Source organism: Neophocaena asiaeorientalis, unplaced genomic scaffold, assembly GCF_003031525.2.
Source record: "Neophocaena asiaeorientalis asiaeorientalis breed wild unplaced genomic scaffold, Neophocaena_asiaeorientalis_V1.1 scaffold240, whole genome shotgun sequence".
NCBI classification, from domain to species: domain Eukaryota; kingdom Metazoa; phylum Chordata; class Mammalia; order Artiodactyla; family Phocoenidae; genus Neophocaena; species Neophocaena asiaeorientalis.
In genome coordinates, this window is record NW_020185331.1 from 5,121,462 (window position 1) to 5,146,519 (window position 25,058).

Sequence of the window (25,058 nt, forward strand, 5' to 3'; positions counted from 1 at the left end):
TATATATATATATATATATATGAAAAAATATTCAGAGAAGGGTAAAATATAATGAAGAAAGGACTTCCAGATCTTGGAATATTAGAATTCAGGAACATAATCTTCAACTTAGAATTAGGTGTAAGAGAAAGTTCTACCTTATGTGGTTGTTAGTAAATTTATAAAGTTTTATACAAGAAGTTGATTCAAGAAGGATTGAGATCAGACATTCTGATCTGGGGTCTAGGAATGGGATTCAGGAGATTAATAGAACTCCTGAAATTATATGCAGACTTGTGTGTGTGTGCATGCGCACACACACACTTTTCTGGGGAGAAGGTTGATATCTCATCAGAATCTCAAAGTGAGCTATTACATTCTAAATCTCCATGAACTTGGGCAAGTAACTTTAACTTTCTGTGCTTCATTTTCTTTCACGTGTAACATGATGGAACTGTCCTGTGATCACTAGTTTCCTTCCAACTCTGGTGTTAAGACTTCCTTTTCTCTATGAGTTTGCATTCTTGGTTCCACATGCCTAAGGAAGTGTTAGCTTTTAAACTTGGTCACCTTGGTGAAATAATATTAAGAGGTACCACTGTACTTCTAATTCTAGCCAATATTTGTCTCCTAGCTGTAGAAATCGAAGTCCTTTCGACTGTTTCTCTCCTAAAGAGTCATTTCGCTATATATGTATATTTTCTTGCGTTACGCAGGCTTCTCACTGCTGTGGCCTCTCCCGTTGTAGAGCACAGGCTCCGGACGCGCAGGCTCGGCGGCCATAGCTCACGGGCCCAGCAGCTCCGCGGCATGTGGGATCTTCCCGGACCGGGGCACGAACCCGTGTCCCCTGCATCGGCAGGTGGACTCTCAACCACTGAGCCACCAGGGAGGCCCTCACTATATTTTTATTGAACGTCTTCTGTATGCCAGACACTTTTGGGTACTTTGTGGAATACAAAAATAACCACATTTTATGAGTTTCACATACTGTTCTGGACAGGTTAAGAGCATTCCTGCCAGAAGGATGGAGGTAGGACAATCCAGGGTTTGGGGAAGAGCAAGGAATCCAGTGGGAGAGAAGGATGATAGGTAGGTAGGATTCATGTTATGGAGGGCCTTAACTGCCAACTGAGGAAAGCCACTAGGTATAGTGAAAAGAGACCTAACTGGAAATCTGAATACTTGAGATATAGACTGGGCTTTGTCATAATTGTGTGTGATCTTGGGTAAGTGACTTAATCTCTCTTGACTTCACTTTCTTTACACATACACACACACAATGGGATAGGAAATGGGCTGGATGAGTGCTTGTTTCCTTATAGTTCTAAAATTCTGTGATTCTCCTTAATTCAGTTAGAAGTGGGAAATCGCTGAAGGTTTCTGAGCACAGTTCTTTCGTCAGCAGAATTACTGCTGTTTTGTTGCTTGGATACTCCTATTTATTAATGCTGCTTCTTCACCCTTATGTGATTGCTCTAGAGGGACTGTCACTTTAGATAATTCTTCATGTAATCAAGTTGACCATCATTATCATTATTAGGTTATATTATCAAGAACATGGGAACTGGGGCTTCCTGGTGGCGCAGTGGTTAAGAATCTGCCTGCCAATGCAAGGGACACAGGTTCGAGCCCTGCCCCGGGAAGATCCCACATGCCGCGGAGCAGCTAAGCCCGTGTGCCACACACAACTACTGAGCCTGCGTTCAAGAGCCCGCAAGCCACAACTACTGAGCCCACGTGCCACAACTACTGAAGCCCGCGCGCCTAGAGCCTGTGTTCCGTGACAAGAGAAGCCACCTCAATGAGAAGCCCGCACACCGCAACTAGAGAAAGCTGGTGCACAGCAATGACAACCCAACACAGCCAAAAATAAAAACAAAAACAAAACAAAACAAAAAAAAGAACATGGGAACTACTAGGTGTCTGTTTGTGAATCAGATCTGAAGCTAGTCTTGTTTCCTCATGTTGTCAGTTACTGACCTGAGAGTTGGATCATGTGTCCAGAGTGTGGGCAACAGGTAAGTGCTGACATTTTGATGGCCACATCATATGTCAGGGATCTGTGAGAGGGCCTGTAATGACCGTGGCAAGCCAGCCAACAATCTCCTTGCCATGGACAAATGGGAGAAGTTACTAAGTTTAGCTGACATTAAGCTGTAAATTATTTGAAAGGTAGAAAAGGATTCTATTCAGAGGCTACTAGAATTTCCATTTACTAATCAGGTCTGTGTCTGTAGGGGCTTCCATCCCAGGAAAAGTATTGCTTTCTTGTTCCTTTTTCCCCACACTTTGTCCCTTTTATATTGGGAAGATAATTTGCAGCTCTTATTGGGACCTGACACTTTAGTGCTTCCTGCTATTCTTAGATTCCAAGGGCCTCAGGATGATAAAATCAGAGGTTGGAACTGCTGGTTAAAAATCGGAATATGAGCTTAGTTGGAGTTGAGTTTTATCCAGAGAATAATAGAGACATGCATGAAATAACAGTAAACTGATTTTTGAGAGGAATATTTCTAGCGATATTTACAAATCACCAAACCTGGCAAATAAAAAAGTCTCTATAAAAACTTGTATAAATCAATAAGAAAAAGGCAGATTTTGCAACAGAAAAATGGGCTAAAGACTTGAACAGACACCTCACAAAAGAGGATATCTCAGTAATCAGTAAACAAAAATAGGTGTACATTAGTCATTAGAGGAATTCAAAGGCACTATGGAATACTACTACACATAGAGCAGAACGACTAAAATGAATTGGTATGGCAATACTCTGTGAGCCAGCAATTTCTTATCTAGAGATACACCCAGTAGAAATTCATACATATGTTCACCAAAAGATGTATACAGGAATGTTTATAGCAGCACTGTTCATAGAAGGCAAAAAAGGGGGGAGGGCTTCCCTGGTGGCGCAGTGGTTGAGAGTCCGCCTGCCAATGCAGGGGACACGGGTTTGTGCCCCGGTCCGGGAAGATCCCACATACCGCGGAGCGGCTGGGCCCGTGAGCCATGGCCACTGAGCCTGAGCGTACGGAGCCTGTGCTCCACAACGAGAGAGGCCACAGCAGTGAGAGGCGCACGTACCACCAAAAAAAAAAAGGGGGGGGGGAACTACCCAAATGTCTGTAATAAATAAAATGGATAAGTAAAATGTGGTATAGTCTCACAATGAAATATTGTACGACAAGGAGAATTAGTGAACTACAGCATATGGCAACATAGATTAATTTTTCCTTGAGCAAAAGAAGCCAAACACAAAGGAGTTCATACTACATGTTACCACAAGCTTTGCATTGATTGTGCAGAGCAAATCAGTGGTATTAGACTTCAAGATAATGGTTACCTTTGGAGTCGTAACTGGAAGAAGTCATGATAGTGACTTCTGCATCCTGGTAATGTTCATGTCTTGATCTGGGTGCTGGTTATTTGGGTGATTAAGTTTGTGAAAATTCATTGAGCTTAATGATGTTATGTGCTTTAATTTAAAAGTTTCCTAAAAGGAGAGGGAGAGCTTAAGTTTGTAGATGTTGAGCAGTCAGCCAGGCTCACTCACTACCTAAATAACTTGCTGTTACAAATTACTTAGAGCAGGATTCAAACTTTTGTCTCAGAAAAGTTATTAATTATGATTTGTCTTGGATCTTTAGAGTCATTTTAAAATAGTTGAGATAGTAAATGTTAAATTTATGGATGCAAGGGTATATTCTCTTTTGGTCATCAATATTAATAAGATGGCCTTTGGGGAAATGAGTGTAATATAACTAAAATGAAATGGCAAGAAGAGGTCTACTCTTTCCCCTTATAATACTGAATTTTCCCCCTGTCAGAGTTAGTCTCCAGAAGTTGTAAGTGTGAAGCTTACTCCTTCTCTCTGGGCAGCTCAGTTTGTGAAATTTCTTACTTTTGCCTCAGTATCTTCATTTGTAAGTAAGATATTGCTTATCTACCTTCCATGGCTGATAAGCATATCTTGTCTACTATATCTGTTCAGATTAGGCTTCTTTTTTGTTTTTTCTTTTTTTGAGAATTTTTGATCTTTCTAGTTATGATTTTTGTGTGTTCTTGTTTGTGGATCTGGAACTTGATTCATTATTAGTTGTGGAATGAAAGGCAAGACATATTTTGTTCTCCTGAATTTTCTCCCTGTTCTAGATCTGCTGTCATCAGGCTTTAATCAGAAGCTAATTTAGTGATGCTGAGTTAGTCTTAGAAATTGTCTTCAATTCTGGTTTCAATTTATTCTGAGTTTCTGGGTTATCAAAAAAATCTCATTTTATGATTCTTGGTTTACATTTGTATAACTTAAGAAAATATGACCACCTGTATTTTAAATATATATAGGCTTCATGTCTTCTGTTGGGCTTAAAGAGCTGTGTTGGGTATTGTGGAATTGGAAATAGGCCATATGGATACTTGTGGGATTTAGGTGGATTTATAGTTGGTAGAAGTGGTGAATTGGAAAAGTGGTAGGGTGCACTTGTTTCTCATTCAGGGGTAGTCTATTCTGATTGTTTGATGTCAGTAAAAAGTGTCAGTAGGTCAAAAACGCAGAAGCATCTTGACAGTTGAAAAAGTTGTGCTTTGTGTTCTGTTGACCAAGAGGAGGTTATATTTTCAAACTAGCTTCCTGAGATGAAATTGAACTTGTATATCTGCCCTGCTTATTCTTCTTAGCCCTGATTTTAGCTTTTCAAATCTTTCCTATTAAATAAGATATGTTATATTAGCATTAAATATTTCAGAGTCTGCTATGCCTATATTGGTTGAGATTCTATTAATCTGTGTTAGATTTCTGGTCTCTGTTAGGTACCTCATTTCTATTACTGGCATCCCCTAGAATAGAGGCATGTGTACATGCTTGTATTCTGATGATTATAAACACTAAGGTTTTTTTTTCTGGGCCTGTTAGAAAATTTTGCAGCAGCATTAACCTAGGAGAGATTTTGGGATTTGCAGGTAACTATGAGGGGTTGGCCAGTTTGTGGCTTCTACACCAAGATTGGTCTTTATCAGCCCTAAGCCACAGGGGTTTGAGCGGGGTTGAGGAAGGGGTTGATTTTCTATTTATTAGAGGTGACATGAGCAGTGGGGCAGCGGCAAAGAGGCCATGTTGCTCTTGCTAAATATACATCCCTGACAGTTGGATAATAGGTTCCAGGAAGTTCAGTGGAAAATTAAAACAAAGCAACATTTATAGCTGATTGAACTTGAAAAGCCATTTTGGTGTTGAATGGCAAATATGTAGACTTCAGCATTCCTGGAGCCTGATGCATCCCACTGGATGGCCCTGTTCCTGTGTACATGATGGCCTGGGGATTCAGCATTGTGCAGGGTGCTCTCCTTTAGAGTGCTTTAAGGAAAGAAAGTTTTCTGGTGCTTATAGAAGTCCCCTTCCCACAGACTTATGTAACATAGGTTCCTTATGTCTGGGGAGCATCTTTCCTCTGATGATTTGAGGACTTATTTGTTAGAAGGACAGGAATGTCTGGCAAGAGACAGAGGAGCTCTTAAGTGCTATAAATACCCCTGGTCACTCTGTATTGGGGCTGAAGCTCTAAGCAGATTGGTGTGGTGTATATACGTGATCTTAGCATGGTACCACTTCTGATTAATGTTCTTAGTTGTCTTAAGGCCACTTACTTGAGCCTTAATTTGGGCTGACTTAGCTATGAAGAAAGGGTTTTGTACTCCATGTGTGGGGTGGTTAATTTTCTTAGAACCAGGAGTGGGGCTGTAAGGGATAGGAAGATGAAGAAATGGTACAGGGAATATAGGTGGAGAGAGAGAATTGAGCCTTTTGCAACTATCAAGAAAAGTTGCTGCACATACCCATCTTTTTCTCCAGGATGATCTCATGCTGATCTTCCTTTGTGTCTATCTTGTGGAGAACAAAACTTGGATGTCTGATGAAAGCTTATAAACTTTGGTTTGGTAAGAGTGATGAGAAAGTCCCTGTCACTTTACTCCATCAGTCCATTGGGAACTTTATGCTAACCAGCCTGGCTGTCAGGAAAACATGAATTGTGGATATGGGCATAATTTTCTCTTGTTCTCACTCAAGTGAACTAGTTGCCTTTGCTGGCTGTAGAATCAGCCATTCCTGTGCCTTGTGCATTTCCCCAAAGTCGAACTACTCTGGTAGAACTGAGAATTTATAGGTTCCCTAGCTTATCAGGGCATTTTCCCAACAAATGAGAGTTCTCTTCCCTTCCATCTTAACTGGAAAACAGAGACCTAGCCTTAACAATTCCCTCAGGTCCTCCTTTACTGAATGAAGAGCTTGAGTGGACCCCGTTTTAGACATATCTCCTATAAGAATGGTGGAATGTTTACAAACTTAGAAAATGCTAAATCTCTCACTGCCCCCACTCTGCTGTGGGGTTGAGGCATAATGCACTTAATGGATCTTTTCCCTTCCCAACTGCAACCATGTCAGCTCTATGCTTATGTTGCTTAGCAAAACATTTATAAACTTTGGATAACCTGGCACCAGGCCCTCGGTTCACTTTTATTTTAATGCTTTTGAAGTTTAGCTTTTAGTTCAGTTACCTTTGTTGGTGCCTAACTATTCTAGTTAGCAGTCTCATCCATTACAGGGGGAATCTTGGCAGCTGATCCGTTGTTGTCTATGCAGTTTAAAGGGTCTTTAGTTGGAGTAAACCCATGCTTTTGGTGTTCCCAAACTGTGAAACTGTGATGCTGCAAGGTAGAAACAGCTGTTTCAGTTTGTCTTCTTCAGCAGAAACAACTCTGCTCATGAAATTCGCCTCCAGGTGTTTTCCTCAAGTGCCTGTAGAATCACTGAGGAAGAAACAGGTTTCCAGTGAATTGGATTTAATTGTGGCCTGTTGCTTTCTCTGTCTGCATCTCACATTGGCACCATTAGTTTGCTTTCTAAGCTACTTAAAGCAAAGATGTGCCTTGTCCTGTAGAGATCTGAGGTTTGCCTACGCTCATCTTCGTGGTCTCCTAGTGGTGAAATTAGGATCAAGGCACAAGAAAATGCTGGTTCCTATGGTGTTTTGTGGATATAGTTCCTCCTAGTGAGTGCTTACTTTGGCAGGACCAAGAAAGCAGTTCTGAATGTGCACTCCAGAGTCCCATGCAAGGGTAGCAATACTGTGGGGGCTAATGAAGAGGAATTGTGCTGCTGGGCAAAGAAAAAATTTCATGACTTGAAAGCAGGCTCTTTGTATTGTGGAGGCCAGGTTATGTTCCCAACTTCAGGGAAGTGACACTACAACAAGAAGCTTCATGTTCTTCTGAGTACAGACAAGTCCAAACTGCAGTTAGTACTTTTCTTTTCCTGAAATAAGGAAGTGATTTACGAGGTGTGGGCCCTTATGTGAAAGAAAACATAACCGGCTGCTGTGTGGGCCTGTAAAATTCTTGTGCCATCTCGGTGGTGTAGGTTACAGGAGGAGAAGATGGAGTGGGCTGGCTGGCCCTCCCTTGCTGGGGCTCAGCTGCCCCAAATACTTGTGATATTGTGGGTTATTTATGAGCTCTTCTGGGCTGGGATTCACTACCCCACACCCTGGTAGGTGAAGATTTGCAGGCAGAATGTAGAAGCCCTCATTAATCTTCCTGGTCTTGCTGAGGATTTCTTGCCGGCCGGAGCTCCTGTTGGTCAACGGACTGGCCTTCCCACTGAACTGCAGTGGCTCAGATTAGTATTAATCCCTTTAATGCTGCAGTTCATGATATAGTCATTAGGTGACTTGGAACTAATCCTGTCCACCTAACTACTGTGATTTATTAAATACACATGGAGATCGAGCCTGAATACAGCCAGGCAGAATCAGCAGCGAATAAATACCTCTGTGTATCTGTATTAATGCTGGTTGATTGGGACACAATTGCAGGCTGGGCTGGGGAGAAACAGAAGCAAAAGGAGGCTGAGCTCTCTAATCAACAGCACTTGCCCACCCCTAACCTTCAATTTAAGTGACAGAAACTCTAAAGATATAGGCCCAAACTAAGGAGGAAGAAGTCCCTTAAACATGTCAGTTATTTTATTGACTTTCCTCCTATACTTTTTCTTCCTTTAAGTTTTTTTTTTTTTTTTTTTTTTTGGGGTACGCAGGCCTCTCACTGCTGCGGCCTCCCCCGACGCGGAGCACAGGCTCCGGACGCTCAGGCCCAGCGGCCATGGCCCACGGGCCCAGCTGTTCTGCGGCACGTGGGATCCTCCCGGACCAGGGCACGAACCCACAGACCCTCAACCACTGCGCCACCAGGGAAGCCCTTCCTTTACGTTTTAAGAGTAATTATTCAGATAAAACTTTCTCTATGACTTAACTTGCTTAGATTCTTTGAGTTCTTAATTATTAGACACCCTAGGCAGGGCACTGGGTGCACTGACGCATCTTTCTCTCCTGGCTTCAGGGCTTACCTTTTTCTTTTTGAAAGGGGCAAGGAGGTGGAGCAGCCACACCTGCCAGATAACAGTTCTCTTCTTTTATATCCTAGCCCAAGTTAGCAGAAGCATAATTTCTTCTGTACATAATTGAAGTTTATCATTTTCCTTTCTCAAACCTCCTTTCTTCTCCCCTTTGCTCTTTTAGCAGAGATGGCATTAATATGAAAAACATCTACCTAGCTGGCTTCGTTTAATCAGGCAAGTCTGACATTTGTGAAACCTCTCATTAACATTTTCCCCAAAGAGCACAAAATGGCTTCTCTCCCATCTCCCCTCCCAGTACAGCCACCTCAAAGTTTAAGCTGCTTTCCACCTCCATTGGCAGGCTGTTCTCAGAGATGTTACTTCTCTAAACTCTCACTTTTGGCCAACAGCCACTGGTCACATACGGGGGGACCTTCTGTTCCAGGTGCTGCTCTAGTCCTTGTAAACATTACTTTTCACCAGTTTTTCCTGGAAATGACAAGAAATCTTTGATAGGAAAATTGGGATATGGAGTTCATTAGTACTTCCCCATGACCTTTTTCAACTAAATCAAAAACATTGGTTGAGCACTACGTTCATGAACCCTCTCTGCCTTCCAGGAGCTTACAGACTACCATTAGCTATTCCATAAGCTGGAATATGGTATACTAAAGCAACAGCACTCTAGAAGTACCAAGAAGGAAGAGATTAAATTCTGATAGCAAGAAATTAAGGATAGTTATTTTTGCTGAAATCAAGAAAGTACTGAGAGAGCCAGGCCTAAACTCTTGGGAAGATCTTGGTTTTGTTACGGCCATCAAAGTGGAGACCTGTATACCCTGAGTCAATGGATAAGAACTAACCCAGAATATGAATCTTGACACATCATGGTGGCAGTAATGCTTCCACTTTTATTGCAAGTTGGGCAGTGGTAATCCTCTTTATTGTTTGTACTCAGTTTTCTTTGCCATTCCCTTTATCTACTTTATTTCAAAGTGACATACCAATTCATATCCAAATGAGGACAATAGTCTTTTGTCAGTTACCTCTATGTTTAGATCACACTCATTTTTTTAAAAAAATAGATTTATTTATTTATTTTGGCTGCGTTGGGTTTTCATTGCTGGGCATGGGCTTTTTCTAGTTGTGGCGAGCAGGGGCCACTTTTCGTTGCAGTGTGCAGGCTTCTCATTGCAGTGGCTTCTCTTGTTGTGGAGCACGGGCCCTAGGCACGCAGGCTTCAGTAGTTGTGGCACGCAGGCTCAGTAGTTGTAGCTTGCGGGCTCTAGAGCGCAGGGTCAGTAGTTTTGACACATGGGCTTAGTTGCTCCACAGCATGTGGGATCTTCCCGGACCAGGGCTCAAACCCATGTCCCCTGCATTGGCAGGCGGCTTCTTAACCACTGTGCCACCAGGGAAGTCCCTAGATCATACTCTTGAGAGGCTCTACCTCTTTGTTTTTCGACTGAGTATAGTTTAGGTGAGGACACAGACTGCTTATATTTCTGGTAATTTCAGTTGTCCTCTTCCCCTTCCCCTTTCTTCATACTCTGTCTCATCCAGTATTAGTGACTATTCAACAAGCATTAGGAACAGAACCACCATTTAGGTCCTATGTGAGCTACAGATTTAAAACTGTACCTCAGTTAACAAGTAGGAACACTTGCCATGCCTGATAATTAGAAGTCATAGTCATTAAATTCAGAGCTGTATGGTCATTTTCATTTAGATAGATAGATAGACAGAAAAGCTAATAAGTTAAGACCTAGAAAATTTGAAGTTTGGCTGTGATCATACAGCTAGTGTAGTCTATAGTCTGTAGTCTATAGTCTATAAGTCTATAGGTTATTAATCTTTGTATCTCCAAAGTCTAACATAGGGCCAGGCCTGTGGGAGATGCAAACTAGTATTTATTGAAGGAGAGGGTGAGGGACTTGGGTCCAGAAAAACTAGTATTATTTCAGTGATCTTATAAGTGCCAAGTTTTTATGATTATTTTTAATTTTCTAAAAACAGAATATTATAGTAAAAAATAATTCTTAGGATACATGAACAACAAAATATTCATATTAAGTTTTGGGTAAGTGTCAGTTTCACTAAAACTTAGTGATAGTATTTCATTAGACTCCTGTGATTTAGGCTGCCTAGTTCTCCCTTTTTTTGAGCTAGCTTTAAAATTTTTTAAAAATAATATTCAATAATTATGTAATAATATACTGTTCCATGTAGAAAACATTGGAAAATACAGGGGAGTATGAGATGGAAATAAAAACCACCCATAGCCCAAAACCACCCATAGCCCAATCACCTAGAAATAACTTTTTTTTTTTTATGCACACACACATGCAGTAACACCCTTTAGCAAAATTCGAATCATATTGTATATATTTCTGCCTTTTCCTGTTATCCTATATTATGGGCATTTTCCCACATTATCACGCATTCTTCAAAAATAAGATCTAATGATATTCACTGTATGAATGTTTCAGAATTTTTATTTAAAGTTCACTGTCATTGGGAGACTTCCCTGGTGGCGCAGTGGTTAAGAATCCGCCTGCCAATGCAGGGGACACGGGTTCGAGCCCTGGTCCAGGAAGATCCCACATGCTGTGGAGCAACTAAGCCTGTGGGCCACAACTACTGAAGCCTGTGCGCCTAGAGCCCATGCTCCGTGATTAGAGAAGCCACCACAATGAGAAGCCTGTGCACCACAATGAAGAGGAGCACCCGCTTACCACAACTAGAGAAGGCCTGCACGCAGCAGTGAGACCCAACGCAGCCAAAAATAAATACATTTATTTAAAAAAAAAAATGAAGTTCCCTGTCATTGGTTATTTAGACTATTTTCAGTTTTCAGTATTATAGGCAGTGTAGTATAAATTTCTTTGTACAAAATTCTTGGCCTATCACTCTTATTTCCTTTATAATAGATTTCCTTTATTATTTTTATTTCTATTTAGGTAACACATAGTTTTAGAAAGTCAAATAGTGGGAGTTCCCAGGTGGCATGGTGGTTAGGATTCCAGGCTTTCACTGCCGTGGCCTAGGTTCAGTTCCTGGTCGGGGAACTGAGATCCCACAAGCCGCCTGGCACAGCCAAAAAAGAAAAAAAAAAAAAGTCAGTGCTGCAAGGCATATAACTCCCCCACACCAACAACTTTTAAGGTCCCCTCCCTAAATTATTTTAGCTGTTTGTTCAGGTATCTACTTTTATATTTCTAAGTAATATGCTGATACTATCTTTTTTAAAAAAATAGATTTTTAACATTTGAACCAATATCTGTTGACTTCCTACTCCTAGATGTAGAGATAACACTTTTGCAGTACTACTTGATACTCAATTTCCTTTCCTCCATCCTCCCAATATAGTTCTGTCTCCAATTGGTTAAATCAATATTCAGTCTTTACCTTATTAAGATATTAAGTATTATTCACTACCAAGTCAAGTATTACTCCCTTTTTGAAAAATATGCTCAGTTTTCTATGTTAGTATTACTATTTCTTCTCAAGCTCTACAGTACAGTTTTTAAAACTCTTTGAATACTATTTTCCCACATGATCAAACACACAGCTCTTCTACTCCATTTTTATCTCTTCCTAGAGAATCTTTCTCAGTGCCTGCTAGCCTCTTCTTCCGTTCTGCATTGGTTGCTCTCTAGGCATTATGCACAACTGTCATCCTGGAACTTCTCTTCACTTTTCTCTGGACTCCTTTTTCCTGGATCTCATGTCCATTTCTTTTTTGGTTTACTTTCTCGTTTTGGTTTAAAAATTCTCCAAAGTCTCCTAGAAAAAGATACCTGGGATATAAACTTTTTTTAGACTGTATATCTGAAACTATTTATATTCTGTACTGACACTTGAGTGAAGGTCTGACAGGATATAGAATTCTAGTTTGGAAATTATTTTCTTTCAGAATATGGTGGCTTTGCTCCTTTTTTTCTATTTTTTGTTTTTGTTTTTTTTTTAATTGAAGTGTAGTTGCTTTACAGTGTTGTGTTAGTTTCTGCTGTACAACAAAGTGAGTCAGCTATATGTATACATATATCCCCTCCCTCTTGAACTTCCCTCCCACCGTACCCCCCCATCCCACCCATCCAGGTCATCACAGAGCACCAAGCTGAGCTGCCTGTGCTATACAGCAGGTTCCAACTAGGTATCAATTTTACGCACAGTAGTGTGTATATGAAATCCTAATCTCCCAATTTGTCTCACCCCCGCTTTCCCCCACCCCATGTCCACGTGTCTCTTCTCTATGTCTGTGTCTCTATTCCTGCCCTGCAAATAGGTTCCTCTGTAGCATTTTTCTAGATTCCACATATATGCGTTAATATATGATATTTTTTTCTTTCTGACTTACTTCACTCTGTATCACAGACTCTAGGTCCATCCACATCTCTACAAATGACCCAATTTCGTTCTTTTTTATGGCTGAGTAATATTCCATTGTATATATGTACCACATCTTTATCCGTTCATCTGTCGATGGACATTTAGGTTGCTTCCATGTCCTGGCTATTGTAAATAGTGCTGCAGTGAACATTGGGGTACATGTAACTTTTTGAATTATGGTTTTCTCAGGGTATATGCCCAGTAGTGGGAGTGCTGGGTCATATGGTAGTTCTATTTTTAGTTTTTTAAGGAACCTCCATACTGTTCTCCATAGTGGCTGTACCAATTCACATTCCCACCAACAGTGCAGGAGGGTTCCCTTTTCTCCACACTCTCTCCAGCATTTATTGTTAGCTTTTTTGATGATGGCCATTCTGACTGGTGTGAGGTGATACCTCATTTTGGTTTTGATTTGCATTTCTCTAATGATAGTGGTGTTGAGCATCTTTTCATGTGTTTGTTGGCCACCTGTATGTCTTCTCTGGAGAAATGTGTATTTAGATCTTCCACCCGTTTTTGATTGCGTTGTTTGTTTTTTTTTGATATTGAGGTGCCAGAGCTGTTTGTATATTTTGGAGGTTAATTCTTTGTCAGTTGCTTCGTTTGCAAATATTTTCTCCCATTCTGAGGGTTGTCTTTTCATCTTGTTCATGGTTTCCTTTGCTGTGCAAAAGCTTTTAAGTTTGATTAGGTCCATTTGTTTTTTTTTGTTTTTATTTTCATTACTTTAGGGGGTGAGTCAAAAAAGATCTTGCTGTGATTGATGTCAGAGTGTTCTTCCTTTGTTTTCCTCTAAGGGTTTTGTAGTGTTCAGTCTTACATTTAGGTCTTTAATCCATCTTGAGTTTATTTTTGTGTATGGTGTTAGGGAGTGTTCTAATTTCATTCTTTTACATGTAGCTGTCCAGTTTTCCCAGCACCACTTATTGAAGAGACTGTCTTTTCTCCATTGTGTATTCTTGCCTACTTTGTCACAGATTAGGTGACCATAGGTGCGTGGGTTTATCTCTGGGCTTTCTATCCTGTACCATTGATCTGTATTTCTGTTTTTGTGCCAGTACCATACTGTCTTGATTACTGTAGCTTTGTAGTATAGCCTGAAGTCAGGAAGCCTGATTCCTCCATCTCCGTTTTTCTTTCTCAAGATTGATTGCCTATTAATGGTCTTTTGTGCTTCCAAGCAAATTGTAAATTTTTTTGTTCTAATTCTGTGAAAAATGTCATTGGTAATTTGATAGAGATTACATTGCTTTGGGTAGTACAGTCATTTTCACAATATAGATTCTTCCAATCCAAGAACATGGTATATCTCTCCATCTGTTTGTGTCATCTTTGATTTCTTTCATCAGTGTCTTGTAGTTTTTGGAGTACAGGTCTTTTACCTCCTTAGGCAGGTTTATTCCTAGGTATTTTATTCTTTTTGTTGCAGTGGTGAATGGGATTGTTTCCTTAATTTCTTTCTGATCTTTCATTTTTAGAATATAGGAATGCAAGAGATTTCTGTGCATTAGTTTTGTATACTGCAACTTTACCAAATTCATTGATTAGCTCTAGTAGTTTTCTGGTGGAATCTTTAGGATTTTCTATGTATAGTATCATGTCATCTGCAGACAGTGAGTTTTACTTCTTTTCCAATTTGTATTCCTTTTATTTCTTTTTCTTCTCTGATTGCTGTGGCTAGGACTTCCAAAACTATGTTGAATAATAGTTCAACATAGAGAGAGAGACATCCTTGTCTTATTCCTGATCTTAGAGGAAATGCTTTCAGTTTTTCACCGTTGAGAATGATGTTTGCTGTGGTTTGTCATATATGGCCTTTATTATGTTGAGGTAGGTTCCCTCTATGCCCATATTCTGGAGAGTTTTTATCATAAATGGGTGTTCAATTTTGTCGAAAGCTTTTTCTGCATCTATTGAGGTGATCATATGTTTTTTATTCTTTAATTTGTTAATATGGTGTATCACATTGATATGCATATATTGAAGAATCCTTGCATCCCTGGGATAAATCCCACTTGATCATGGTGTATGATCCTTTTAATGTGTTCTTGGATTTGGTTTGCTAGTATTTTGTTGAGGATTTTTGCATCTACGTTCATCAGTGATATTGGCCTGTAATTTTCTTTTTTCTCTTTTTTTTTTTGTGACATCTTTTGGTATCAGGGTGATGGTGGCCTCATAGAATGTGTTTGGGAGTGTTGCTCCCTCTGCAGTTTTTTGGAAGAGTTTGACAAGGATAGGTGTTAGCTCTTCTCTAAATGTTTAATGGAATTTGCCTGTGAAGCCTTCTGGTCCTGGACTTTTGTTTGTTGGAAGATTTTTAATTACAATTTCATTACTTGTGATTGGTCTGTTTATATCTTCTATTTCTTCCTGGTTCAGTTTTGGAAGGTTGTACCTTTCTAAGAATTTGTCCATTTCTTCCAGGTTGTCCATTTTATTGGCATATAGTTGTTGTAGTAGTGTCTTATGGTCCTTCGTATTTCTGCAGTGTCAGTTGTGATTTCTTCTTTTTTCATTTCTAATTTTATTGATTTGAATCCTCCCTTTTTTTCTTGATGAGTCTGGCTAAAGTTTTATCAATTTTGTTTATCTTCTCAAAGAACCAACTTTTAGTTTATTGATCTTTGCTATTATTTTCTTTGTTTCTGTTTCATTTATTTCTGCTCTGATCTTTATGATTTCTTTCTTTCTTCTCATTTTGGGTTTGGCTTGTTCTTTTTTCTCTGGTTCCTTGAGGTATAAGGTTAGATTGTTTACTTGAGATTTTTCTTATTTCTTGAGGGGAGATTGAATTGCTTTAAACTTCCCTCTTAGAACTGCTTTTGCTGCATCTCATAGGTTTGCAGCAAAACCACCATAGGGTGGTGTGTTTTCATTGTCATTTGTTGCTATGTATTTTTTGATTTCCTCTTTGATTTCTTCAATGATCTCTTGGTTATTTAGTAACTTATTGTTTAGCCTCCATGTCTTTGTGTTTTTTACATTTTTTTTCCTGTATTGGTTTCTAATCTCATAGCATTGTGGTCAGAAAAGATGCTTGACATGATTTCAATTTTCTTTTATTTACTGAGGCTTGATTTGTGAACCAAGATGTGATCTGTCCTGGAGAATGTTCCGTGTGCACTTGAGAAGAAAGTGTGCTCTGCCACTTTCAGGTGGAATGTCCTATAAATATCAATTAACTCTATCTGCTCTACTGTGTCATTTAAAGCTTGTGTTTCCTTGTTTATTTTCTGGCTGGATGATCTGTCCATTGGTGTAAGTGGGGTGTTATAGTCCCCCACTATTATTATGTTACTGTTGGTTTCCCCTTTTATGGCTGTTAGCATTTGGTTTATGTATTGAGGTGCTCCTATGTTGGGTACATAAATATTTATAATTGTTATAATTTCTTCTTGGATTGGTCCCTTGATCATGATGTAGTGTCTTTCCTTGTCTCTCGTAACATTCTTTATTTTAAAGTCTGTTTTATCTGATATGAGTATTGCTGCTCCAGCTTTCTTTTGATTTTCATTTGCATGGAATATCTTTTTCTATCCCCTTACTTTCAGTTTGTATGTGTCCCTAAGTCTGAAGTGGGTCTCTCTTTTTTTTTTTTTATTTAATTTATTTATTTTTGGCTCTGTTGGGTCTTTGTTGCTGTGTGCGGGCTTTCTCTTGTTGCAGTGAGTGGGGGCTACTCTTCGTTGCGGTGCATGGGCTTCTCATTGCAGTGGCTTCTCTTGTCGCCTAGCACGGGCTCTAGGTGCACGGGCTTCAGTAGTTGCAGCATGTGGGCTCAGTAGTTGTGGCTCGTGGGCTCTAGAGCACAGGCCCTGCAGTTGCGGCACAAGGGCTTAGTTGCTCTGCGGCATGTGGGATCTTCCCGGACCAGGGCTCGAACCGGTGTCCCCTGCACTGGCAGGCGGATTCTCAACCCACTGCGCCAAGGGAAGCTGAAGTGGGTCTCTTGTAGACAGCATATATACCGGTCTTGTTTTCATATCCATTCAGCCAGTATATGTCTTTGGTTGGAGCATTTAATCCATTTACATTCAAGGTAATTATCAATATGTATGTTCCTATAACCACTCTCTTAATTGTTTTGGGTTTGTTTTTGTGGTTTTTTCTTCTCTTGTGTTTCACACCTAGATAAGTTCCTTTAGCATTTGTTGTAAAGGTGGTTTGGTGGTGCTGAATTCTCTTCACTCTTGCTTGTCTGTAAAGCTTTTTATTTCTCCATTGAATCTGAATGAGATCCTTGCTGAGTAGAGTAATCTTTGTTGTAGGTTTTTCCCTTTCATCACTTTAAATATATCCTGCCACTCCCTTCTGGCCTGCAGAGTTTCTGCTGAAAAATCAGCTGATAACCTTATGGGGATCCTCTTGTATGTTATTTGTTGCTTTTCCCTTGCTGCTTTTAATATTTTTTCTTTGAATTTAATTTTTGTTTGATTAATATGTGTCTCTGTGTGTTTCTCCTTGGTTTTATTCTATATGGGACTCTCTGTGCTTCCTGGACCTGGGTGGCTATTTCCTTTCCCATGTCAGGGAAGTTTTTTTTTTGTTTGTTTTTTGTTTTTTTGCGGTACGCGGGCCTCTCACTGTTGTGGCCTCTCCCGTTGCGGAGCACAGGCTCCGGACGCGCAGGCTCAGCGGCCATGGCTCACGGGCCCAGCCGCTCCGTGGCATGTGGGATCTTCCCGGACCGGGGCACGAACCTGTGTCCCTTGAATCGGCAGGCGGACTCCCAACCACTGCGCCACCAGGGAAGCCCTCAGGGAAGTTTTTGACCATGATCTCTTCAGATATTTTCTCAGGCCCTTTCTCTTTCTCTTCTTCTTCTGGGACTCCTATAATTCGAATGTTGGTTTGTTTAATGTTGTCCCAGAGGTCTCTGAGACTGTCCTCATTTCTTTTCATTCTTTTTTCTTTATTCTGCTCCTCAGCAGTTATTTCCACCATTGTATCTTCCAGCTCACTTATTCGTTCTTCTGCCTCATTTATTCTGCTTTTGATTTCTTCTAGTGTATTTTTCATTTCAGTTATTGTGTTGTTCATCACTGTTTGTTCTTTGGTTCTTCTAGGTCCTTGTTAAACATTTCTTGTATTTTCTTGCTCCATGCCTCCATTCTGTTTCCAAGGTTTTGGATCATCTTTACTATCATTACTCTGAATTCTTTTTCAGGTAGGTTGCCTATTTCCTCTTCATTTATTTGGTCTTGTAGGTTTTTACCTTGTGTCTGTAAGGTATTTTTTTGTCATCTCATTGTTTTTGATGGGTGGGGCTGTGTTCCTATCTTGCTGGTTGTTTGGCCTGAGGCATCCAGCACTAGAGTTTGCAGGCATGAGGGGCTTCCCTGGTGGCACAGTGGTTGAGAGTCTGCCTGTCGATGCAGGGGACACGGGTTCGTGCCCTGGTCCAGGAAGATCCCACATGCTGTGGAGTGGCTAGACCCGTGAGCCATGGCCGCTGAGTCTGCACGTCCGGAGCCTGCATTCTCTGTTAGTCCAGCAATTTGGACTCAACACTCCCACCGCAGGAGCTCAGGCCTGATCCCTCGCCTGGGAACCAAGACCCCACAAGCCACACAGTATGGCAAAAAAAAAAAAAAAGGCTGGAAAAGGCCTTGGCCTGGGGTTTTTTGGGGAGCTTAGACTTACGGCCCAGAGGGGGCCCCAGAAGGCAGAGTTCCAGGCCTGGGGTCCGAGCAGGATAGGAGAGATGCTGGCCTCATTCCCCTCTGATTCCCCGATCCCCTGAAGGTCTCTCCCCATCCCTGCTGATTCCCTCGCCATGAGTGGGCCCCTCTGAGCATGGGAGCTCCTCCTCTCCCCCGTTTGCCCCTCAGGGGCACCAGTCCCATCCTGCCTCCATCCTGTTTCCTCCCCCCCTTCCCCCCCCAGCGTCCTACCCAGGCGTGTGGGGAATCCTCCCGTCCTCTTAGGTGTCCGAGGTCCCACTCCAGCACCTAGTAGGTGCCCTGGTTGCAAGGAGACACGAACTCCGTGTCGTTCTACTCCGCCATTTTGACTCCATCCCCGCTTTGCTTGTTTGTCTCATTTCCAGTGTTGCTCTTGAGTAGTCTGATGCCATATTGATTCTCAGTCCTTTGTGTTTGAACTGGAACTTTTTTGCAATCTCTTTGTTCTAGTGTTCTAAAACACTTGATGTGGATGTCTTTCTATTCATTGTGCTAGGTTCTTAGTGAGGGTCCTTTTGATCTAGGAAAATCGTATCATTTGGGAGATGATCTTATATTAGTTCTTCAGTGATTTCCTCTTCTTCCATTTTTTTCTGTTCTTCCCTCCTTTTTTCTCACCCTCCACCTGGTGCTTCCATTTCAGAGCTTGTTTCTCATTGGTGCTTCCCTCTAAAGGCACTTGGTATTCAGCCTTTTCAGCTCTACTTCCATTTCCTTTTCTTCTGCTAAGAATATGTTGATGAATCTTATAACTACTTACCTTTCCCTTCATATAAGGTCACTTTATTCTACCTATTATATGTTTCAGTTTTTATATTTAACTCTTGAACAGTCTTTAGCACCTGGCTTCATAATACTTATGCGAACCCTAATGTCTTTCTGTTCCGCTACACAGGAAACCCCATGAAGGTGTTTCTATTATTTAGCCCAGTGACTGCCACACAGTTGGTGCTCATAAATATTTGTTCAGTGAATTAATTATTGTCTTCCTTTAATCAGATAGAATTTATTTTGTCAAGTGTCAGTACTCTCTGATAATTAACCATGTGTTACAGGACCATTTATTGAATATTCTTTTATCATATATCATGTACTACATATTGTCCTACCTATTCTTTTGCTAGTATTATATTTGCTTATATGTTATAGCTTTATAATTCACTTTAAAATGATACTGCATGTTTTCTGTCATTAATTGTTTTAAAAAATATTCTGGCTATCCTTATCTGGTTATTCTTTCACGTGAAGTGCAGGGTCACTTAAGTTCTTTAAAAAATTCCCATTGGGATTTTGATTTAAAACTGTAAATTAATATGGGGAGGGACTTCCCTGGTGGCACAGTGGTTAAGAATCCACCTGCCAATGTAGGAGACACGGGTTTGAGCCCTGGTCCGGGAAGATCCTACATGCCACAGAGCAACTAAGCCCGTGCACCATAACTACTGAGCCTGCGCTGTAGAGCTCGCGAGCCACAAGTACTGAAGCCCACTCACCTAGAGCCCAAGCTCTACAACAAGAGAAGCCACTGCAATGCGAAGCCCGCCCACCACAACGAAGAGTAGCCTCCACTCTCACTGCAACTAGAGAAAGCCCACACAGCAATGAAGACCCAATGCAGCCCAAAAATAAATAAATAAATAAATTAAAAAAATAATAATAATAATATGGAGAGACTTGACATTTTTATAGTATATTTGGCCTCCCTATCCAGGAACATGTTTTGTCTTCCACATTTATTCAAGATTTCTTTTGTGACTCTAGTAAAATTTGTAGGTTCTTCTTTCCCCCATTTATGTAAATTTCTTAAGTTTATTCTTAGGTATTTTTTATTTTCAATTGCTAGTGGAATGAGATTTCCCCCCAGTATAAATTCCTTTTAGCTAAAACTGGCTAGATTTTCCTTATTTCTGCAATACAGTTTATGTTATATACCCAGGACAAAAGAACTACTAGCTTCATTTTTAACAAAAGCCAGCTGTTTCAGTTATCTGTTGCTATATTACAGACCACTCCAAAACTTCATGGCTTAAAGCAACAACCATTTTATTATATCTCATAATTCCATGGGTTGACTAGGGCTCAGCTGGGCAGTTCTTCTAATGGTCTCACTTGGGGTCTCTCCTGAGGTTGCATCAGCTATGACTGTAGCTTGGATGTTTGGTGCCACGTGGCTTCTTTTGACATGATGCCTCAGTCTCCAGGGCTTTCCCTCATGACTTCTCTCTCTTTCACAGTAGCTTAGACTTTGTACAATACATGGCAGTTCAGATCACCAAAATGGAAGAAATAGAAACTTCAAAGCCTTTTTAGTGCCTGGGCACAGAAGTCCCAGATGGTCACTTCCCCTGCATTGATTGAAGGGTAACAGACATAAGCTCTACCTCTTGATTGGAGGAAGGGCATGTGAGGGGTGGCATTGTATGGGACTATCTTTGGAGATTATCATAATGGCATTTGTTCACTTGTCCTTACCTTTCTTTTCTTCCTTCTTTTATACCAAGTAGCTACCCTAGGCTCTTAACTTTCCCACAAGTATATTATATCCAGTCAACTTCCAGTACCAAATAACTATACCCATTGTGATTTGGTACTGGAAGTAGGAATCTGGTTGAAGTGGGTAGCAGAGGGAAAAAAATTGTTTCCACCTTCCCATTTGCTCTCCTGGGTGAGGCATAACTCTCATGGACAGAAATTCAGTGTTCACTTGAGCATGAAATACCAGATAAGGGGACAGGTGTAAATTGGCCTTGTTCTCCTGAATTCTGCCTGCTTTTCAGGAAGAACAGCCTCCCCAGCAGAAGTCCAACCCCTTTCTTCATTATGGCCTATCATAAGAGCTCCCTCCTGTGATAGTCCAAGTAGAAGTGAGAAAGTATTTTTCCTTTTCTTTTTTCACACAGTACTTCTTCCTACCCTGGGTTTACTAACCTCTGGCTTAAATATGTACCAAGCAAAGATGTATAGTCTTCCTCCCTTCCTCCCCCTCAGCTTAGTCTGAAGGAAGGCAGCAGGTGACAGAATGAATAAAGAATGGGGTCGGGGTGAGGGGGAAGGAATCTTTTCTCACACAGTATGGATGTTGCTCAACAGAACGGGTGTGAAATTTAGTCAGAGCCACAGCATGTGTTTCAATTTTCCAGGGTATTTCCTCTTCCTAACTGTAGGTTTAACCCTTTCTTCTGTATAGTGCCAAGGGCTATGTGAGATGTGTGAAATGTGTTACAAGAAGGAGAAAGTGATAGGGCCCCTTGGAGATGCAGGATCTCCAACTTATTTTCTGCCAAATGGTTGTGGAAAAAAGCATAACTTTTGGAGCTGAATAGACCTGGGTTCAAATCCCATCTCTACCATTGGGTTGTCTTGGCAGTTACTTGACCTGTTTGAACCTCCATTTCTCATCTGTAAAATGGAGATTAAAAACTTGTCTTACAGGGTTCTTGTGAGGATTAAACAAGATGATGTATGCAAGGAGTCTAGTACAATGCATACCTTGCATATAAGAGGCACTTGATATATGTTTGTTTTCTTCTTCAATCTTCCCACTGGATTTTGAGGATACCTACTCTTCTCTTATCCTGTGCCACCTTGGGTTTGCCGTGTAAGCATCACCTCACATCCTAACCTGTAAACTGTTCTCTTTGAGTCTAACTCTGTGTGTTAGAGGGGAGAAATCATTTCACATGAAATGCAGAATCCCTCTGGGGACGTCCTCATTAAAATAAAGATTGAGTCTCTATAACAATGCTGAGAAGGATTACAAGGCTTGCCTTCCCCATCTGATCCTGGAGGTCATATGAACTTATAAGAGTATTAAAATCATACAGTGGCAGAGCTAAAGTGAAACATAGAGGTCATCCAGGCCCATTTTATTGAGAAGGATCTGTGGCTTAGAGGTCATGTCTTGTGTAAGGCGTCATGACAGAGTGGTGACATTTCTGGAACTAGAGCTCTGACTTGTCTATTACTATGGTTATAATGTAATGTTTTTTTAAGACTGTCTGAATGTTTTTTTTGTTCGTTTTTGGGGTTTTTTTGGCTGCACCCTTGCAGCCTGCGGGATCTTAGTTCCCCAACCAGGGATTGAACCCATGTCCCCTGCAGTGGAAGCACGGAGTCTTAACCACTGGACCACCAAGGAAGTCCCTGAATTTTAAGTACTGAGGGCCTAACTTTGGTTACATGTGAACTTTCTTCTAAGTTGAACCCTGATTATACTTTTAGCAATGGGGAAGTAAACACTGTTGAAGACATTTCAGTGACACCCCTTTGGGGAACAACAGGGCCCCATTAAGGGTATATCAGTTACCACCTGAAAATCTCTTCTTTCCCAAAAGGTTGCCCAAGGGTTACTGAGGTGGCAGCTCAGCTGGCTGTTGAGCCTCTGCTCCCAGAATGGTGAGTTGGGAAGCAAATTTGTTTCTTCTCTTCTATATCTTCATTCTCCTAAATAATGCCAAGTAGGAGAGGCTGACCCCAGACCCCCTCAGTTCTCTTTTTTTTTTTAATTGAGGTATAATTAACATACAGTGAAATACACAGACCTTAGGTGTTCAGTTGATAAATTTTGATGATTGTGTAAATTCAGTAACCACCTTAAAAAAAAAAGATAGAACATTTTCATCACCCCAGAAAGTTTCCTCATGCCCCATTTAAGTTAACCCACACACACATACACAAAACCACTTTCTGTTCTATTACCATGCATTAGTTTTGGTTTTGGATTTCCTATAAATGGAATCATACAGGATATTCTCTTTTTTTTCCTAGCTTCTTTTCACTTAGCATGTTTTTGGAATTCATCCATGTTGTTGCATGTATCACTGGTTTTTTTGGTTTTGATTCATTCTGTTTTACTGAGTAATATTGAATTATATGGCAAACCATAAGAGAATTTACTCATTTTCTTATTGAAGAACATTTGGAGTGTTTCCAGTTTTTGTCTGTTATGAATAGGCTGCTATAAACATAATACACGTCTATTTGTGAACGTATATTTTAGTTTCTCTTGGATAAATACTTGAGTGAAATTGCTGGATCATAGCATAGATGTGTGTTTAACTTTAAAAGAAACATTTCTTCAAAGTGGCTATAACCCCCCCACCAGTCTATCTTTTCCTCCTCTTGGGGGGGCTAGGCTCTTTAAATTGACGATTTGGCAGGAGAAGAGAACCCACATCATCAGGGTCCCTGCTGCCAGAGCACAGTGGCCTGAATCGGACACTTAAAAGGCTGAAACAGGTGTTTGAAACCCTACTCCAGCCTCCCTATTTGATGCCAGCCCCCTGAGAGGCTGGGGCTTGGCCAGCAGAATTCAGACCTAATTTAATGGATGCTGGATTAGCGGTTTTTCAGGACATGGCTATGTAATAATGTATGTACTGTGACTTGATACATTTTGATACATTTGAAGCAGGTAAATGAACATCGTCATGTAGGAGAAGGGCCTTTGGTGGCCCAAATGCTTCTTGAGCATGGAGTGGTTAGTCTCTGTGGCAGATGAAAGTCCCTTCCCATCCTTGCTTTTTATCCCCATCTCTTCTCGAAGCTGAATGCAGTAGAAATTAGCACTTCCCTTAGTAACATTAATATTGCCAAGGGACTTTAGCCAGGTAGGGTTTGGTATCCTGTGTGTCAAATATTATGGGAAATAAAGTATGCCCTGGTAAAATTCTTTCTCTATATTTTTAATGCCTCTATCTTACCTAGGTCTTAGGGAACTAATTCTCATGGGCCAAGGGTTAAAGCAAGGAACGGAAGGTTAGGGTGTGGGTTCCCAAAGCCAAATGACTTAATGTACCAAAGTAGTAGTTTCTCTACTGTGTTCAGTGGGCTTGAAATTGATGGAAGTGTGATCTGTCTCTGCACGCCTGCTTCAACTGAAGATTTCTTTCTTTCATTTTTAATAAATCTATTTATTTATTTATGGCTGCGTTGGGTCTTCGTTGCTGTGTGCGGGCTTTCTCTAGTTGTGGCAAGCTGGGGCTACTCTTCGTTGCAGTGCGCGGGCTTCTCATTGCGGTGGCTTCTCTTGTTGCAGAGCACAGGCTCTAGGCGTGCGGGCTTCAGTAGTTGTGGCATGTGGGCTCAGTAGTTGTGGCTTGCGTGATCTGGAGTGCAGGCTCAGTAGTTGTGGCACATGGGCTTAGTTGATCCACAGCACGTGGCATCTCCCTGGACCAGGGGTCAAATCTGTGTCCCCTGCATTGGCAGGTGGATTCTTTTTTTTTTTAATTACTTTATTTTTAAAATTTATTTTTGTCTGTGTTGGGTCTTCGTTGCTGCGCACGGGCTTTCTCAAGTTGAGGCGAGTGGGGCTACTCTTCATTGTGGTGCGCAGGCTTCTCACTGCGGTGGCTTCTCTTGTTGCAGAGCACAGGCTCTAGGCGCATGGGCTTCAGTAGTTGTGGCACACAGGCTCAGTAGTTGTGGCTCGCGGGCTCTAGAGCTCAGGCTCAGTAGTTGTGGCGCACGGGCTTAGCTGCTCTGCAGCATGTGGGATCTTCCCGGACCAGGGCTCGAACCCGTGTCCCCTGCATTGGCAGGTGGATTCTTAACCACTGCGCCACCAGGGAAGCCCCTGGCAGGTGAATTCTTAACCATTGCGCCACCAGGGA

The 25,058-nt window shown here is 41.1% G+C and overlaps 1 protein-coding gene across 7 annotated transcripts in view; it reads left to right on the forward strand.

Annotated features, from left to right (window-relative positions):
* The window catches only part of GBF1 (golgi brefeldin A resistant guanine nucleotide exchange factor 1), a 122,634-nt gene that overhangs the window by 55,584 nt on the left and 41,992 nt on the right, over nt 1-25,058 (forward strand). Inside the window, exon 2 of one of the 7 annotated variants that reach the window (XM_024734907.1) lies at nt 22,779-22,839. The exons of the other annotated variants lie outside the window; for them this stretch is intronic. The gene's annotated coding sequence lies outside the window, so the exon portion shown is untranslated. The remainder of the gene's footprint in view (nt 1-22,778; nt 22,840-25,058) is intronic. 7 annotated transcript variants of the gene reach the window in all.